The sequence below is a fragment of the Sciurus carolinensis genome, unplaced genomic scaffold (genome assembly GCF_902686445.1).
Source record: "Sciurus carolinensis unplaced genomic scaffold, mSciCar1.2, whole genome shotgun sequence".
In the NCBI taxonomy this organism is placed as follows: Eukaryota; Metazoa; Chordata; class Mammalia; order Rodentia; family Sciuridae; genus Sciurus; species Sciurus carolinensis.
In genome coordinates this window covers 917,487-937,733 of record NW_025920122.1, presented here as the reverse complement: position 1 = coordinate 937,733, position 20,247 = coordinate 917,487, and the positions used below count along the sequence as shown (strand labels likewise).

Below are 20,247 nucleotides of genomic sequence, written 5' to 3'. Positions count from 1 at the left end.
TTATTTTTTAATGTATGAGCTCAATGCAGTAAACTTTACTCTTAGTACTGCTTTCATAGTGTCCCAGAGATTTTGATATATTGTGTCATTGTTCTCATTTACCTCTAAGAATTTTTTGTATTTCTTCCCTGATGTCTTCTGTTATCATTGCATCATTCAACAGCATATTATTTAGTCTCCAGGTGTATGAGTAGTGTTTGTTTTTTATTTTATCATTCATTTCTAATTCCATTATGGTCTGATTGGATTCAGGGTAGGATCTCTATTTTTTTGTATTTACTAATGGCTTTTTTGTGGCATAGCCTATGGTCTATTTTGGAGAAGGATACATGAGCTGCTGAGAAGAAAGTATATTTGCTTGATGATGGATGAAATATTCTGTAAATATCCATTAAGTCTATATCATTGATTGTATTATTTAGTTCTATAGTTTTTTTGTCCAGTTTTTGTTTCCAGGATCTATCCAGTGGTGAGAGTGGTGTGTTAAAGTCCCCTACTATTAATGTGTTTTGGTCTATTTGACTCTTAAAATTGAGAAGAGTTTGTTTGATATACATAGATGCTCCATTGTTTGGGGCATAAATTTAAAATTGTTATATCTTGCTGTTTTATGCTTCCCTTAAGCAGTATGAAATGTCCTTCTTTATCCCTTCTGATTAACCTAGGTTTTAAGTCCACTTTATCTGATATGAGGATGGAGACCCCTGTTTTTTTACTGGGTCCATTTTGCATGGTATGTTTTTCCCCATTCTTTCACCTTTAGTCTGTGGATATCTTTCTCTATGAGATGAGTCTCTTGAAGGCAGCATATTGTTGGTCTTTGTTTTTAGTCAGTTTGCTAGTATATATCTTTTGTTTATTGAATTTAGGCCATTGACATTCAGGGTTTTTATTGAGATATGATTTGTATTCCTGGTCATTTTGGCTTATTTTTGGTTTTTTTACTTGTCCTTTGATTGGCTTTTCGTTTAGGGTAGTTCCTCCCTTTGCTGACTTGTATTGTTGCTTTTCACTTCCTCCTCATGAAATATTTTGCTGAGAATGTTCTGTAGGGCAGGCTTTCTGTTTGTGAATTCTTTTAACTTTTGTTCATCGTGGCAAGATTTTACTTCATTGTCAAATCTGAAAGTTAGTTTTGCTAGGTATAGGATTCTTTGTTGGCATCCAAAGAGCTTGAAATATATTGTTCCAGGGCCTTCTTGCTTTTAGAGTCTGGGCTGAGAAATCAGCTGATATCCATATTGGTTTCCACTTATATGTAATCTGATGCTTTTCTCTCACAGCCTTTAAAATCTTATCTTTATTTTGTATGTGAGGTATTTTCATTATAATGTGTCTTGGTGTGAATCTGTTGTAGTTTTGTGCACCTGGTGTTCTGTAAGCCTCTCATATTTGATTTTCTATTTCATTTTTCAGGTTTGGGAAATTTTCTGATATCAAGGTGGTGCTCTGTCTTGTCTCCCTGCTTGCTGCCAGGTGAGGCACACTAGGAGCAGCCCTGGACATGAGGACACTCTGTCACCTGCAGGCATTTCTCCTTCACCCCTTGCAAGCTCTCCCTACTGACAGCTCTGCCCCAGCCCCAGTTCAAGACTGTCAAGATGGCTCAGAACTGAAGTGAGGATCCAAGCAATGCTGTGGCACTAGCCACCAAGTCCTATTCTAGCCATGTGCCTGGGCCACAGGTGCTGCCCACATACTCACTTGTGGTACCAGTGCAACTTCATTTCTTTTGTGAAGTATGTTATGAAGTGTGGAGTCAGATTCAACTGCCTAAATAGTCTCCTCAGCAGAGGGGCAGAAGCTCCTGTAGATGGCACAACCACATGGATCTCAGGATAGCAGCAGGAGTCATCAATAGCATCACACGAGGGATGTAAATATTTTAAAGACTTGTCATATAAATTTTTTGCTTGCCAATAGAGAGAGAGGAGGAAAATAATCTTGCTATAATATCCTCACCCACAGTTGTAACCATACTATTTTATCTTTGCTAAGTACACAATTTTGTAGTGAGGGTCTGCTACACAAGTAGCATTCAAGTTCAAATGAAACCAATTATCCTTGATACTTTTCAAAAAGGAGAGGGTGCAACAAGTGTTTGCAAACTCTATGGAGTGAAATGCATGTAGACACAAAATGAACCTCCCATGAAAATTAACTCATAATAGTCCATAGCTGACATTTGAGAAAACTAAAAATATTCCAGAAGGAAACAGTATCAAACTATCACTATTTGCCAATGATATGATTCTATATTTGGAAGATCTAAAAAATTCCACCCCAAATCTTCTAGAACTAATAAGTGAATTCAGCAAAGTATCAGGATATATAATCAATACCCATAAATGAAATACTTTTCTATACATTCTATACCTGCTGCAGAAAGGTAGAGATGGTGTCAGGTTATGACTTTGACCCCACTTTGAAGGAACTCAGCAAATATTTGAGGAATGAATGAATGAATATTCAGTACCTGTTTCTCAGTGTTCTCCACAATGAGTACATTGTTGTCTTTGTTTTATCCACCATCCCATAGTGCCAGACTATGAATCAGCATCCACTTATTATAAACATTAAGCCTTTGTTTTTTAGTGATTGGTTTATTTTGCTTAGCATGATATTCTCTAGTTCCATCCATTTACCTTCAAATGCCATAATTTCATTCTTCTTTATGGCTGAGTAATATTCCACTGTGTATATGTACCACATTTTCTTTATCCTTTTATGTGTTGAACGACATCTAGGTTGGTTGCCCATAATTTAGGTATTGTGAATTGAGATGCTATAAACATGGATTTGGCAGCATCACTGTAGTATACTAATTTTAAGTCCTTTGGGTATAAAGAGAGGAGTGGGATAGGTGGCTCAAATGGAGGTTTCATTCCAAGTTTTCTGAGAAATCTCCATAGTGCTTTCTATAACAGTTGCACCAATCTGCAGTCCTACCAGCATTGTATGAGTGTACCTTTCCCCCCACATTCTCACCAAGTTATTATTCCTTATATTCTTAATAATTGTCATTCAGACTAGAGTGAGATGAAATCTTAAATAGTTTTGATTTGCACTTCTCTAATTGCTAGAGGTGTTGAACATTTTTTCATATACATGTGGATTGATTGTACTTCTTCTTCTGTAAAGTGTCTCTTCAGTTTCTTAGCCCATTTCTTGGTTGGGTTATTTGGTTTTTTGTTGTTAAGCTTTTTGTCTTCTTTAAGGACTGTATAGAGGGAAAAGAGGGGTGGGAAGGGTGGGGGGGAAGGGAAAAAAATAATGAATCAAACATCATTGCCCTATGTAAATTTATGATTACACAAATGGTATGCCTTGACTCCATGTACAAATAGAGAAACAACATATATCCCATTTGTATATAATAATAAAAAAAAGATTTTTGTCTTCTTTATATATCCTGGACATTAGTGCTGCTTCTGAGATATGTGTGGGGTAAATATTTTCTCCAATTCTGTAGGCTCTCTCTTAATATTACTGATTTTTCCTTTGCTGAGAAGTCTTTAAGTTTGAATCTATCACATTTGTTGACTCTTAATTTTACTTCTTTCACTTCAGGAGTTTTGTTAAGGAAGTCAGGTCCTAAGACAACATGATGAAGATTTGGGCCTATCAATGTAAATTCCTGTCAATGTAAATTTTTTCTTCTATTAGGTGCAGGGTCTCTGTTCTAGTGCCTAAGTCTTTGATCCACTTTGAGTTGACTCTTGTGCAGGGTGTTTAATAGGTGTTTAATTTCATTTTCCTGCATATGTGTTTTCAGTTTTCCCAGCACCATTTTTTGAATAGGTTATCTTTTCTCTAATGTATATTTTTGATACCTTTGTCTAGTACAAGATAACCATATTTATGTGGGTTTGTCTCTGTGTCTTCAATTTTGTACCATTGGTGTATATGTCTATTTTGGTGCCAATACCATGTTGTTGTTACTATTGCTCTATAATATATTTTAACATCTGGTATTGTGATGCCTTCCACTGCATTCTTCTTGCTAAGGATTGTTTTGGTTATTCTGTGTCTCTTATTTTAACAAATTAATTTCATGATTGCTCTTTCTATTTCTGTGAAGAATATCATTGGGAATTTACTAGAAACTGCATTGAATATGTACAACACTTTTGGTTGTATAGTCATTTTGACAATATTAATTCTGCCTATCCAAGATCATGGGTGATCTTTCCATCTTCTAAGACTTTCTTTCTTTCTTTAGTGTTCTGTAATTTTCATTGTAGAAAACTTTCACCTCTTTTGTTAGATTGGTTCCCAACTATTTTTTGAGGCTATTGTGAATGGGGTAGTTCTAATTTCTCTTTCAATGGGTTTATCCCTTTATATAGAAATGCATTTGATTTATGGTTATTGATTTTATATCCTGCTCCTTTGCTAAATTCATTTATAAATTCTAGATCTTTTCTGGTGGGATTTTTCTTTTAGGATCTTCTAAATGTAGAATCATGTTAACAGCAAATAGTGATGTTTGAGCTTTTCTTTTCCTTTTTGTATCCCTTTAATTTCTTTCATCTCATTGCTCTGAGGAGAGTTTCAAGGATGATGTTGACTACAAGTAGAGAAACAGGCATCCCTGTCTTGTTCCAGTTTTTAGAGCAAATGCTTTCAGTTTTTCTGCATTTAGAATGATGTTGACATTGGGCTAAAAGATAGCTTTTACAATGTTGAGATATGTTTGTACTATCCCTAGTTTTTTCTAGTGTTTTGAGCATCAAGAGGTGTTGTATTTTTTCAAGTGCTTTCTCTGCATCTATTGAGATGATAATATGATTCTTGTCTTTAAGTTTATTGGTGTGATGAATGTTTATTGATTTCCTTACACACATGTCCCATGGTGAAGTGAAGTGAGGCCATCAGGAGCCTGCATATAGTCCCCAGCCAAGTTGGGGAAAGAAAAACCATGTGCCATGGGTTTGGGACCAGACTCCAAGGGTACAGTGTCCTCTAATGCTCCAGAAACCTGATCCCAAGCAAATCTGTCCCCCCAAAAATTAAGCCTTTGTGTAAAAATCCACCCTCTCTCTGGGCATCTCACAGGAAGAGTGTTCACTGCTTGCTTAAAGGACACATTCTGGTTTTCCAGAGATCTGCTGGACTGTTCTGGTAGGTGATATAGGTTAGCATGGGTGTTTGTGCTGTGGAGAGTCTCTGAGGCATTGGCATTGAGGTCAAGGAGGCCCTCCAGGGTCTTTATGCCCCACACCACCTGTGCTGGGCTCTGCCACAGACTGGACCCCACGCTAGGCTTTGTGAGGGCCAGAGATGGACCCTGACTCCATACCTGACCATCCATCCAGGGGCAAAGATGAGCAGGCTGAATGGTCCTCAGGGCTCCAAACTTAGGTTGCTCACCTACCAGCATGGGAGGTTTACAGAAAAGAGAAAGCTCATGATGGACAGAGGCATTTGGGCCTTCTCTAGAGAAGAAGACTGGTCTTAGAGGGAGGCATCAGTCCCACGTGTCCAGTCAGGGTTCCACATGATGGGCAGGTCTGATGGAGTGGGGGCTCCATCTGGAGCAAAGCATGGGCATGTGTGTTTCTGTGGAGAGGAGGGTCACTGGTTTGGACAGGGCCAGCTACTCTTACATAGAGGCACAAGTACAATCTAAAAGATGACCATGGTGTGGATACCATGCTGCTGCACTGGGTGTGGATGGTCCCTGGGGACTCTTGCACTTGAGGACCAGCTTGGGTGCTGGCTTTCAGATTGATCCGACAATGTCTGGTTTTACCTTAAGGTCACCTCTGTTTCTCTTTTACTATTTCCTCCTCCTTGATCTCTTCCTCTGTCAGCCTCACCCACCCCAATCCTTAGTCATTCCTGACTCCTCTCAAGTGTCACTCTCTCTGAGAAGAGAGGAAGGGACTCCTTAAGCATGTGACACTGTCCTTGCTACATGGCCCCTCTGCGTAGGACACTTAGCAGTTCCTGGTTTATGGCCACTTTCTACATTTGGCTCCCACTAGAGCTGGAAGCTGCTGAAGACTTGGTGTGGTGGGCTCTTGTGTGTCATCCAGCACTCTGCAGGCCACTCAGAGGTCCAGGAGGATGCTGAACTCCATTCTTGGCTAAGTGGGTTGCATACCTCACCACTGCTGCTCAGAGACCAGGAACTCACTCAGAAGAATTTTCCCCATGGGCATCCAATGACTCAGGTTGGTGACTGGGGTGAAGGTTTTCTTCCTGAGGAGGGAGAACCAGCAGGTGGTTCACTCTTCAATTGAGCAAAAGCCTGACACCAGGAAGAGGCTGAGGCACCCTCCTTTCGCCCTCCACGCCTGAGAGCAATATGACTTCCTGGAGCAGAAGAAAAACCCAAGCCCAAGATCTTTTTGTTGATCAAAGAAATTATGAGACTCCTTAAATTCCTCTTTCCATCAAGGTGAATGTGTTCAGTGTTGGGTCTTTCCCATTAATGCCAGAGTAGCAGGCAACCTGCCCACCTGGGTTGCTTGGGTTGGAAGACTGCAGAGGGTAGGGTGGGCCTGCCCCCCAACTCACTCACTGCTGCCCCCAGGGTTTGATAGAGAGAGGTAAGGAAACAGTACTGAGTCATGGTTAGGTAGCTGGCTTTGGGGACGCTGGGTCTAGCAGATGGTTAAAATGGAGGCTTGAATTTTTGGCCCTACTGAGAGATGTACTTTGCTCTGAGCCCTTGGCATCTGGTGCAGTTCCCCTGGCCTCTGCAGAAGGCAGTGTTAGAACCTGAGATGGGCCACATTTGGCCCACAGGAGAAACTGTTGCATTCCTGACCCCAAGAAACTCTGCCAGCACAGACCAGTCCCTCTGCAGCTTGGCATCCTGGTGCAGCAGGCACAGGGTGGCCAGTGAGAGTAACTGCAGGGTCAGGTTCAGTCCTTTAAGGCCCTCTCCTGACTCCAGGGTGCACTCCAAACTTTCTGAATGATACCCTGAAAACACCTCCCTGCCAGCATGGGGTGGGAGCTGGGGCCCCTCCTTCCTCTCCCAAAGAAGCGGAAGTGGGGTGGCCCTGTACAGTGGTTACTCTCCACATAAAGATTATCAGTCTCCTCTCTCCCTCCTCTCTGATCCTGGACTGGGTGGGGACCCAGCATCCCCGGGACAGCACACAGTCATTTCCTGGGCACCTGTACATAGGAAAGTGAGGTAGGTCACCTGGCCCTTGGTATTGATAGTTACCATGATGATACATACCTCCATTTGGAAGGTGTCCTGATGTCCTGTTGCCTGTGCACACACACGTACACCTGCACATCTCAGGCAGGCTGTGTGCTCACACAGTGATAGCAGTGCTCTCTTTGTGGGGAGAAGGGGTGTCCACATTCTCACTTGCTCACCTTTTAAATGAGTTTAATGCATTTACCACAGAATTAAAAGAAAATAAAGAAGACTAATTGGCCATCCTATCATCTAGTCTTTGGTATTTTCACCAAGAAATGCACATATTTGCTGCTAAATATTGGTATAGGAGAAACTTCCATTAAGTACTTTTAGCAACTGCAAAGTGACAACTTTTGTTTACATAGTCTACCCCTTCTTTGGACTTTATCACAGGCTATCATTTGGTGGTCAAGTCTGGGTAGCTGGGATGACTTTCTTCATTGGATATATCTGTATATATGTGTGTATGTGCATTGAATTCTCATTAGATCTGCACACATATTCACAGAACTGGAAAAGGACATTGTCCATGAAGTCCAGCAGTGTTTGCCAGATTCCAAGGCCCATGCTGTTCATTAATCCTGCCATTACCCACTTCTACATGTGAGGAGGAGGCTAGCTTTTCCTTTGCAAGTTTCCGGAAGGCATGGGATTCATCCCATCTCCCAGATTCCAGGGCCTGGCCTCTTTCTACCACAGAGCACCATCCATCTGGTTTGACTGGGCTATGTTTATGTGACTAAACCAAGATGATGTGGATAGTCTTGAGGGCCACATTGTCAGGAGGGCACTCCAGAGTCAACACTTTTCCAAAAATATTGCAAAAACAAGACACCAAGCAGCAAGACCTTCCAACAAGACACCAAGCAGCAAGACCTTCCAATCAGTGACAGTCTTTCTGATTCCTGCATGCAGAGTATCAAGCTAGTAGAAGGGAGACCTCCTTATTTCTTTGATCACTGTGTTTACTGAAAGAACAGAAGCTAAGAAAAACCCCGTGTTCCTCCTTTTAACATGTAAGTACAGACTAGATAATTGCAGAACATGAGGTAGACTGGGTACTCAAAACATTTCTGAGGAGGCCACTGCTGCAGATGCCCAGAGGTGTAGTCTCTGGGTGCCACTGCTGCTCATGCTGCCATGGATGCTGGGAGGTCTTTTCCACTGTTGCCTCTCCCATGTGCACCACTACCATCAGTCAGAGGTTTTCTCTTGGGACACAGCTGCCACTGACACCACTGCCGCAGGTGCTCGGAGGCCTTTTCTCCAGGTGCTGCTGCTGCTGTTGTCTCAGACACCATCGTCTGGAGGTCTACTGCTCTCCATGCTGCCTTGGATGTGTGGTTGCCACCTACACTGCTGCTGCTACTGCTGACATTGCCACATTAAAAAATAGAAGAAGAAAGAAAACCCAAATTACTAAAATAATTGATTTAAAAAAGGAAGTATCACAGTGGACATAAATAAAATGCAGAAGATATTAGAAAATATTATGAAAATTTGTACTCTAATAAAATAGAAAATTTTGAAGACATTGACAAATTTCTAGAGACATATATTCTACCTAAACTAAACGAGGAGGTCATACACAATTTAAATAGAACAATTTCAAGTAATGAAACAGAAAATGCTATTAAAATTTACTAATTAAGAAAAGCCCAGGATAGATGAATTCTCAGCGAAGTTCAACAGGACCTTCAAAGAAGAATTATCACCAATACTCTTCAAATTATTCCATGAAATAGAAAAGGAGGGAACCCTTCCAAACTCATACTATGAGACTAATATCACCCTGATACCAAAACCAAACAAAGACACATCAAGGAAAGAAAACTTTAGACCAATATCCCTGATGACCATAGATGCAAAAATTCTCAATAAAATTCTGGCAACTCCCATACAAAAACATATTAAAAAGATTATGCACCAAGATCAAGTGGGGTTCATCCCAGGGGTGCAGGGATAGTTCAAGATATGGAAATGAATAAATGTAATTCATCATATCAGTAGACTTGAAAACAAGTATCATATGATTATCTGAATACAAGCAGAAAAAGCATTTGACAAAATACAGTACCTCTTCATGTTCAAAACACTAGAAAAACTAGATACCAAGAACATACCTCAAAATCATAAAAGCCATATGCTAAACCCAAGGCCAACATATTTCTATTTAATTTTTTAACATCATTTGCTCTAATTAGTTGTACATGACAGTAGAATGCATATATATGTTTTGATAGGTCATACATAAACAGAGTGCAATCTCTCATTTTTCTGGTTACACATATTGCAGGTTCACATTGGTCATACAGTCATACATGTACATGAGGTAATAATGTCTCTTTCACTCTACTATCATTTCTGCACCCATCCCCCTTCTCTTCCCTTCACTTCCCTCTACCTAATATAAATTAACTCTATTCTTCCCTATCACCACTATTACTGTGAATTAATTACTTTCCACATATCAGAGAAAACTTTCAGACTTTGGGTTTTGGGGTTTGGATTATTTCACTTAGCATGATATTCTCAACATAATTCTAAATGGAGAAAATTTGAAGCATTCGTCTAAAAATTTGAACAAGACAAGGATGTCAGTGCCCCATAAATACGGAAAAGTATGTGTGAATTAAAATAAATCTTTAAGAAAGTGTGCTAACAAGTCTGAACATAACTGTTTTTATTTTTCATGCTATTTTTGGGAGATCTCCAAATGTTCTTTAAAACCCAAACACACTTGCTTTACTGGTTTGCATTAGTGCCTTCTGTACTTCCCGAGATAAAGGGCTCTGGACTGGTCAACCCGCAGTTGGAGAGCAAGACATCTCTTCCCCAGGTCCTTCCTCCAACGCTTGGAATGAGGCGTGTGGGGCGGCTCCCGCCACCCTGAGCTCTTTCCCAGGAGCTGCCACAGGGGTTTGGAGCCAGGCCACTGCCCTGGCGCTCCACGCTATCTGTGCGGGAGGGGTAGGAGGGGACCTGTCAACGGGATCAGACCTCCTTCTTCCACTTGGGAACCTTGAGTCGGGCCTCTGGGATGCAGAAACCCGACCCACCAAGGCGCAGCGGGAGTCGGCGGGGTGGGGGCGACCTGGGGTGGGGCCGCCGCGAGGCTGGGCGGAACGGGGGCGGGGTGGGCCTGTGGCTCCTGGAACTGCCAACGCTGGGCACCTGCGAACGTGCCATACCCGCGCTTCCGCTGCTGCTGCCTACTGCAGAGCGAACTGGGCCCGGTGCTGCTGGTGGCTGGGCAATGTGAAGCGGCTCCCCACAGTGTAGCCGGATCGCCCGGGATGTGGCTCAAGCCCAAGGATGAGGGGATTGGTCACCTCAGTGGTAAGGGGGTGGCGGGGGTGGATAGGGCCTGGGATCTCACTGACCCCTGCGTCCGTCGCTCCCAGCCGGGGGTTGGGACACAGAAACCCGGGAGGCGCCTCTGCAGCCTGCTGGGCTGAGAGGGGCTCGGGGGGTGCCGCGGACGCTGCCTGGACGGCTGGGCGGGCTGCGCGGGGTGCGCGGGGCGGGGCCGGCGCGTGGCTGCGCGGGGTTCGCGGGGAGCGCTCCTCCTGCTGCGCTTGCGGAAGTGCGAGCGCTGGGCACCTGCGGGCCTGCGTTTCCCGTGCAGCAGCTGCCGCCGCCTCCTCCAGAGCGAGCTGGGCCACGTGCGGCCCTGGCCCCGGCTACGTGAACAGGGGCACCAGAAGAAAGGGAAAGAAGCCCGACGAGGTGCTGCTGAAGGACGCCCTGAAGCTCTGGGTGACCAAGAGGAGCAAGGGCTCCTTCATCCTAGAGCAGCGTGGCGGGTAAGGCGAGGGGCGCGGCGGCCTCAGCGGTAAGGGGCTTGGGGGGGCGGGGTGGACGACTTGCAGCTCCCAGCCCAGGGTGAGTCACAGGTGGGGATTTCTTGGGAGACATGGGGTCAGGATGGCCTTGCCTCGGGTTTGTTTCCTTTCTTCTGCATTTCTCTGGCTTGTCAATGGTGTCTACTCCGCGTCCCCCCAACCCCGCCCAAGTTACAGCCGGCCTTTGCTGGAGTGTTGGAAAGCAGTTGTCATGTTATTCTTCTTCCCTGCAGCTCTGCTGTGCTTCTTAGTTCCTTAAGTTTTCCTTGATTCTTTCCTTTATTTTTAAAGAAAAGCATGTTATCTTTGAACAGAGTTTTATTTCTCTTCTCTCTCTGTATACCTTCTGTTTCCTCTTTTTGTCTTAGCATATTAGCTGGATCTTTCAGTGCGATGTTGAAAAGGAATGATAGGAGAAGTTGTCTTTACCTTGTTCCTGGTTATCAGGAAAGTGTTGAGTTTCTCCGTAAGTGTGATGTTAATTGTAGGGTTTGGGCGCAAGAAGGTAAATAATGTTATCAAGTTAGACAAGTTCTTAATTCCTCATTTGCTATGTTTTTTTTCTTTTAATCATGAATGGGCGGGTGTTCCATTTTTGTCAAATACTTTTTGTATCAATTGGAATAAGTTTGTGATTCTTCCCCCTACTTCTATATTGATGAATTTTCGAATGCTGGATCATTGTTGCATACTTGGAGCAAGTCCCACTTGGTCATGAGGTATAATTTCTTTTATATGTTGGTGGATCCTGTTTGCTGGTGGAATTTTTTGTGGTGTGAACAATTGAAGTCAGGGAGTTGGGCATACTAGGCAAGCACTCTGCCACTGAGCTACATCCCTAGCCCCACCCCTTTCCTTTTCCTTTGTGTGACTGTGACATGGGTTTCTTGTGGGCTTGGTTTTCTTTTCTTCCTTCTTTTTTTTTTTTTTTTCTTAAATCCATGCTGAAAATCCCTGGGTGTTTTTGGTTGGTGTATTTAGGCCATTCACATGTAAAGTGATTGTTGGCATTGTTAGATGAATCTCTACCAGGTTGGTAACTGTTTTCTATTCCTTGTTCTGTTCTTTTTCTTTTGAACCACTTTTCCTGACTTCTTTAGCAGTTGAATGCTTGGTGATGCCATTTATCTGTTAGCTTGCCAACAGTAGGTTGAAAAGAATTTGTAGTATATATTTCTGGTTTGGAACATAATTTCCAGATTAGTCTGTGTCTACAAATATTATGCTGTTTCACATGAAATGTAGATTTTTTTTGTGTGTGTATTTGGGATTGAACCCAGGGACGCTTAAGCATTGTGCCATATCCCAAGTCCATTTGTAGCTCTATTTTGAGACAAGGTCTCACAGTTGCTGAGGCTGGCCTTAAACTTGTGATCCTCCTGCCTCAGCCTCCTGAGCCACTGGGATTATAGGTGTGCACCACCTTGCTTGGCCTAGATGCAGATATAGTATTCCCAGATCTTGTCTCATCTTTTCTGACATTGTCATCCATTTCACTTATTTACATAGTGTAGTAACTCAATAAACTTTTTGTTAACCCTTCAAACATTTCTTTTAAATTGCTTAGGGATAGGAAAAAATAAGAAATTTGAATCTACCCTCATTCATTTCCTGAGACACACTTCTTCTCTTTACGTAGCTTAGAACAACTGACCTATGTGTTTTCTTTCTCTCTGACGAATTTGATGGTTAGGTCTGCTGGAAATGGATTTCCTGTTCTTTTCAAGAAAGTCTTTTTTTTTTTTCAATTTTGAAGGATAATTTCACTGGACACAGCCTGGCATGGTGGTCCTTGCTGGTAATCCTACCAATTTGGTTGAAGGAGGCAGGAGGATCACATCTTTGAGGTCAGCCTCAGCAATTTTTGAATTCCTGTCTCTAAACAAACAATAAAACAACTGGGGATGTGGTTCAGTGGTAGAGCACCCCTAGATTCAATACCAAGTGTCCCCATCAAAACAAATCCTCACTTCATTTAGATTTTTTTTGGTTTGTGATTCGTTTCTTTCAACACCTTATTTCAACTCCCTTGATCACATGTTTGGAGTAGTCTGCTATAATTACCATGTTCTTCCTAGGCTGTCTGCTTCACATCCCCTCTTCTTTAAAGATTTTCTTTTTGTTTCTGCAATTTGAATATGATATACCTCAGTGTAGATTTGTAAATATTTTTTCTTTTTTTTTATAATTTTCTGCGTGGTATTCTCTGTACTTCTTGGATCTGTGATCTGGGGTGTGTCATTGATTTTGGAAAATTCTTGGTCATTATTGCTTCACATGATTGTTTTCCTCTTCTACTGTTTTTCCATTTTGGGGTCCTTCTATCTTTGGGAATTATCCCCAGCAGTCAGATATTGTATACTTCCTATGTCTCTGTCTCACTCTTGGCTTTTCAGTGTGTGGGGGGGTTTCTGTTGATCTGTCTTCAAGTTCACTGATTGTTTTCTTGACTGTCCCATCTACTGATGAGCCATGAAGGGCAATCTTCATTTTTTTTTAATTTCTATTTATTTTGTTTTTCATTTCTTAGAGTTTCCATCTGTCTGCTTTCATGACCTAGTCTTCCATACTCTATACCTTTTCTTTAGATCCCTTCACCTATAAATCACACTTATTTTAAAAGTTCTCTCAAAGTACCAAGATCTGTCACATCTGTGTGTCATTTTGATTCATGCTTTATCTTTCCTTTTTCTTTTTGGTTTCTGGGGATCAAACCCACGGCCTTGAGCTTATAAGGCAAGCACTCTACCGACTGAGCTATCTCCCCAATCCTATCTTTTAATCATGTGTATTTTCTTGCCTACTGGCATGTTTTTCTATATATACATATATAGAAAAAACTTATTATGGTATATAAACAACTTATTATTTATACATATATATAAATAAATACTAACAAGTGAGGAAATCATCTTCTGTGTGTGTTTTGCTACTCTGCTGGGACTTGGTTCTTTGCAGTTTCCTGTAGCTGAAGGTACCAGAGGCCTCACATTCCTCCATGTCCCTGGTTGTGTCTCCCCTCTGTCCCTGGGTTAAGAACTTCCCAGTCTCCCTGCTCTTTGAGCTGTCATGTGCTCTCATTTATCCTGGAGCTTTTGCTGTTGGCAAGGGGGAGGGTCCTAGATTCATCAATCAATCTCAGTCATCAGTGGACATGTGACCCTGGCCTGTGACATTCCCAAGAGTTTTCTAGCCACTTCCTCCCAACCCTGTGGGGACAGGAAAGCCAGAGGGGACACAGGAGCCAGAGAAGGACTTTCCCCAGCTGGGGTGAGGCCCTGAGGATGCCTCATGGCCTTATTCTTCCCTTGTTCAGAGAGCTGGGCAGGTGTCCCTGGGGTCTTTCAGTGGGAACTGGTGGGGTTCTGGTGAGAATACCTGTGCTGCCTTGGGGTCCCTTAAGATCGCAGCACCAGGGCTTTCTTATTCTCTTTCAGTCAGGCCCTCGCACAGTGAGACTCAGGACTCAAGTGTCCTGCAGTTCATGACCTCAGCACTGGGGGAGCAGGTCCCAGCTGTGTCCCTCGGATTACCTGTGCCGCTTTAGCTTTGGGGGTTATGTTTTGACCCGTGACCTCAGTTCTCCGATGAGTCCAAGAAAAGCCTGTGATTTGCAGTCTGCTTGACCTCTGCTTGTATTTATGGGAGGGGTGCTTCCCAAGCTCTTTACATGCTGGAACTGAAGCTGGAAGTCCCCTTGTGACTTTTTGATTGCTGCTCTGCCCACCTGCCCACCAGTTGAAGGGTCCGGGTTGACACAGACCTCCAGACATTTCCAGAAGCACGTGAGAGAAATCCCCACTCTGTCTCAAAACTCAGCACCCCTCTGTGGCTGTCCAGGTGCTGCACACCCTCCCTGTTGTCTTCATTCCATGTCACCTAGAGTCCCCCAGGGTGCTGTTACAACATCTGCATGGGTTCTGTCAGAGACGTCTGAGAAGCGCCTCCTGGGATGGGCTCCTTTCTAGTCTTCCTCGGTGTCTCCACCAGGATTTTTTATCTTTGTAGACAAACTTGGCATTTCACCGGTCTTTTGAAAACACAGCCTTAAGAGCCCTTACCCCAGCCTGCTGTTTTCTTCCACTGAGCTCTGCTAAGCTGCCTGTGGGATCTGTATTAATTGTCAGCACTCCATCTAGCAGACAGGACAGCCTTCCTGTCCCTGCTCCGTCGTCTGACACCAAATAACAAACCCTTAAAGGGTCAGGGGACTAGCCAAAGAATAATTGCTGTAAAACCACATATTTCCTTCCTTCTGCTGGGGAAAGTCATCCCATAGGGCAGGTAAGGGTGGTGTAGGTGCCGGTCATCAAGGGAGAGGTTGCACATGGTGAGCAGGGTGTGTCTTGGGTGTGGAGGTTGGGAGCAAGAGAGGGTTGATGTGCAAGTAAGTCTGTCAAGGGTGGTGGAGGCTGGGCTTCTCTGTTGGAGAAGAGAGCTGTGAACAAGGAAAGAAGTAAGAATGAACATGGGGAGTGGGTCACAGGAGGCATCAGTGTGAACTCAGTTTCTCTGTATGTAGATTATGTATACATACACACATTGCATTAGAGGTGTGTATGCCTGTGTGCAAATACATGAGTCCTACGTATACACACAGACCCGGTTACCAATGAGCTTCCAGATAGCAGCTTTTTATTTCTATTTTATAGCAGGGATGGAACCTAGGGCCACATACCCACTGATCCACATCCCCAGCCCTTTTTATTTTTTTATTTTGAGCCGCGGTTGTGCTAAGTTGCTGAGGCAGTCATTGAATTCACAATCCTCCTGCCTCAGCCTCCCAAGCCAGTAGAATGCCAGGTGGCTTTTGTATAGCAATTCTCTTGAAAAGAAATAGAATTTCTGGGAAAAATGTCCCATTTCTGGGATGGTGCAGGGAAAGTACGAGACAATGTTGGAATATTTTATTGTGGCAGAGACTATGAAAAACCATGAGTACATGTCCATAGGACACAGAACCCAGCTTGAAGGGATTCCTACCTGCCAAACCTGGGACAATTAAATCATCCGAGTAAATAATAGTAATGAATTCTTACTCTTTGAAGAAAAGCAGAAAAGATGAGACCATACTGATAAAAGTGAATAAATTGAAAGTTTGAGGAATGGGAAATTTATATAACTTCATTATTTGTCTCTAGGAGGCTTGTGAGTTACAAGGGAAAAAGGAATAAGTTCATGGTGCAGAGTCCAAGCAGACACTAACTTAAGAGACCAAGTGAACATCACCAGGAATGGAACAAGTTGAAATTGTGTCCACCTGAGAGGATGTGATGCATAGCATTCCTTCTGTGAGGCTGGCCAGAGACTTTAACCTGAATCTAATCAGCATCAGGCAAGCCAAAACTGGGATTTGATGCTGAAGAACTGGCCAGTAATCTTTGAAGCCGTCAAGCTCATGAAAGTCAAAGGTGTGTTGGGAGATGTGACGGCTGAAGGCAGTGGGTGATTCAGAACAGGTCCAATGTGGTAGAGTCATAAGACAAGCAGTTCTCAACTCCTGTGGGCTGGATTAGTGCCTTTGTTTCTACAGTGGTACAAAAACAACCTGTGATCAGTAGAAACCAAACAAGCAATTTTTTAAAATAATTTTTTGATGTTAATAGACCTTTATTTGTTCCCTTTCATAGGGTGTTGAGGATGCAACCCAGTGCCTCCCACATGCCAGACAGGTTCTATGCCACTGATCCCCAGCCCAAGTCCCCATATATACAGTTTTGAATTTGGATCTTTTCCTGGGGATGTGCCCTAATCCTCTGTGATGTGGGGCAGGCCCCAGTCAGCCTGTGATCATGAAGGCCGTCCAGTGACAGAGTGCCCTGCTGCCAAGGCGGGAGGAACAAGTGGATACATCCCATGCATTTCCAAGTCACAGCGTGTTTGTTCCCCTTAGGATGGGTTTGTGAGCCACATGGAAACTGGCGGGATCTGAGGACCAGAGGGTAGGAATGTCCCAGCGTTAACTTTCTGAATTGCGGGGTGCTCTGTTGTGTTGGCACATGTCCCTGCTGGTGTGAAATATGCTGCACACTCTGGGTTGATGGGGTGGCAGGTCAGTGACATACTCCTTAATGATTCAACTTCCTTTAATATTGGGGTCTTAAACCAAAATAAACTCCTCAGTTCACTCAGGGCCCTCTCGGGGCCTAGTAGTGAAGGAGCATGGGCAAAGGAAGGTGGAGGGCTTCAGCTCCTCCAGGGAGGAGGGATTGGGTTTGTTCACCTGCCAGTGATTCGGGATGCCATTCATCACAGCAGAATGCCAATCCTTCACCTGCTACGTGTGCCTTCTGTCCTGTGGGGTCTTGGATATGTTGTCAAATTTCTCAGAGTACCTTTCTGGAGTAGAAAGGGATTATTCTTCCATGTGAGATGTGGATATGATGAGGATCCTAACGGGCGACACTTACCTGGTGCTTGAAGGGCCTGGCAATAGTCTAGGTACTTTGAATGATGACTTAATTTCCATAATTACACTTGGAGGCATATTGTGGTTGCTTTAGCTTCCAAAGAGACCAGGGCACAGAGAAATCAGGTAACTTTCCCAAGGCCACACAGCTTGAAAGTGGTAGAGCTGGGGTTCCAATTGGGCAATCTAACTCCAACAGCAGATGCTGGAGAAATGGGTGTGAGGAAGCTAGAGCTCTGGGCCCCATGGATCTCTGATTCTGCAGGGTTTTGGAGCTATGCCTGGGCTCTCACCAGTGACCATGCTGCTTCCGCATGTGGGAGTGGCAGCTGCACACTGGCTGCGGTTCTGCATGTCCCTGAGCTCACAGGTGTGTTTGCTTCTCTTTTGCCTTATACATGGCCTGGTGGGTGCTCTGGAGGCAGTGCTGGATTCCAACACTGAGGGCACTCCCTTTCGAGTTCCGCTTCAAGTTCCCGGCTCACAGGTGTACTCTGCCATAGCATGTGGAGAGTTCCTGGATGGATGCAATGTTCACTGGGCCATAGCCACTGGTGAGTCTTGTTCCCATTGGAATGTTCCAGACCCTGAGTTGTGAACATGCGGAGCATCTGCTTGTTGTGCTTGCAGGTAATGCCCGGGGAGCCTCACCTGATTTCAGAAGCTCTGGCTCTCCTTCACATGTCTGTCTCTTTCTTAGTGATCAGAAGCACACTGAGCTATGAGCGTGAGTGAGCCTGGCTTCTTAGGGGTGTGTTTCAGGGCACTCACGTGTTTTGGGGTATAAAGTGGCCCTTTCCTTTACAGTCTTGGTGTCTGATTAACAGGGTTTTCCCAGGTGTGTGCGTGTGTGGTAATAGCCAGGGGCAAAGTCCAAGGGCTGTGTCCGACTTGGGCAGTCTCCACCCCATGTTGCACGTCTGTGCCAAGAGACTGCATCACTGGGCTGCCGGGTACTGAGGAAGTTTTCCTTGGGTCGACACAGGTCAGGTTTGCCTGGCTTGTTTTCTACCATTGTCCTGCCCTCAGAAGGTCCTGAGTAGTGAATTGTTCTTTTCAGGGTTCTCTTGTGGGGAGTGAGGATGGGAGGCATGGGTATGTTCTGGTGTGAGGATTGTGCTGTTGACTGAGATATTTGTACTTGTGCAGGCATTACTTGGGCGTCTTGCATGTCGTTGACTTGCCCTCATACTTGGTTGTGTGCTGAGCATTGAGAAAGGATCCCTGCCCAGGAATGTGAGTGTCCAATAAAGTACAAACAAAAAGGGTAGGAAAGACCCTGGGTGGAACCAGCTCAAGAATAGGAATGGGAAGAGCGGCCTGTGAGGATGATCCCTGTCTTTTCCAGGGTCCTGTGTGACAGGACAGGGAAGTAGAGGGGGGCCTTTAAGAACACTTTTTTTCTTTTAAACTAGGTGGAAGAGAGAGTTAAACTACTTCATGGGTTAACTGTGTTATTTGGCAAAAGATCTGTGGATAACAGGTTGGAAGGGAGACAAGTTGTTATACTATTTTAATTTCACATGGACCATAGTCTTTCCAGGCTTCCTAAAGGTGCCTCGCTTTAGGCAGAGAGAGAAGTTGTGAGCATTGACTGAGTGGCTTGGGGTTGTAGATAGAGGAGCATGCCCAGTCCTTCAGGCTAGAGCTCAGACATCCGTTGTGCTGACTCCCTGCTGGCGCTCAGGTCACTTCTTTTTTCCTGCCTCCCTCATGGAAGTAAAAGTTCCAGTGTCTCTCTGGCTGCTTTCCCTCCTGTGCCCAGAACAGCATTGGGCATGTAGTCAGTGCCCAGTAAAGCATGGTGGGTAGATAGTGGGGAAGCATGCAAAAAAGGTGACCGAGGCCCCTTGTTGAAGATTTGTAAGACAAAGGAAAGTGACGTATCCAGATGGCCCCCTGAATTTGCGTGGTCAGACTTCACAATTTTTGGACTTCTTGGTCATGTGGAAGCATAGCCATAGAAACCTTGCACTTTTCACTTTGGCATAGTATGCAATAAATTACGTGAGCTCTTCAACGCTTTATAATACATAGGCTTTGTATTGGATGGTTTTGTCCAACTGCAAGGTAATGGGTGTGTTCTGAACGTGTTGATAGGAGCTTAGGCTAAACTGTGATACTTGGTGGATTAGGTATTAAATACAGGTTTTTTTGATAGCAATCTCAATATTGCTGTAAATGGTATGAAGTGTCCATTTGTAAACCTGTGAAATTCCTGGCTGTTGCTTGTCGGTCAACCAGTGCCTGTTGTAGTGACAACATCCTTGTGAGGACCTTCCCAGGAGGTTCTTCCCCTTTGAACGTGACTTTGGTACTTCTCCATGGGCCTCTGTTCTCCCAGGAGACACTAAGTGAGACTGTTGAGAATCGTCTGCCACTTGGTCTGTGTTCCATGCTGGAACAGCTGTACCATTGCAAATGCTTCTGACACTTGAGTGGTAGGTGCTCTGCACATGATCAAGGTGTGCAGGTAGTCACAGGACAGTTCAAAGGTTTTCCTGCTTGGTGAGCTGGCCTAAGTGGCCATGGGACTGAAGTTTGTAAGTCCCAGTGCAGTGGCGGGAGAGACCGTGGCACCAGTGGAGAGTGCCAGCTTTCAGTGACAAACGGTGGCTGGGGGTGTGAGAACCCTGCCACGGGACGTTTGCAGAACATTAACACAGGGACTTAATGTTAGCAAAACGATGACTCTTGTTTTTAATCTCTCTCTTTCTATTCTGATCCAGGTACCACATTAGAGGAAATCAACCAGCACTGGAACTGGCTGGGACAGAATCTCCTCCATACTCTGTGTTTGATTATAAAGACGACATGGCCAGCTT

The 20,247-nt window shown here is 44.1% G+C and overlaps 2 pseudogenes; one reads left to right on the top strand and one right to left on the bottom strand.

The window, feature by feature from the left end:
* Positions 1 to 20,247, top strand: part of LOC124973792 (probable RNA-binding protein 19) — a 956,910-nt pseudogene that overhangs the window by 340,335 nt on the left and 596,328 nt on the right.
* The window catches only part of LOC124973788 (STE20/SPS1-related proline-alanine-rich protein kinase-like), a 52,224-nt pseudogene continuing 42,357 nt past the window's right edge, over positions 10,381 to 20,247 (bottom strand).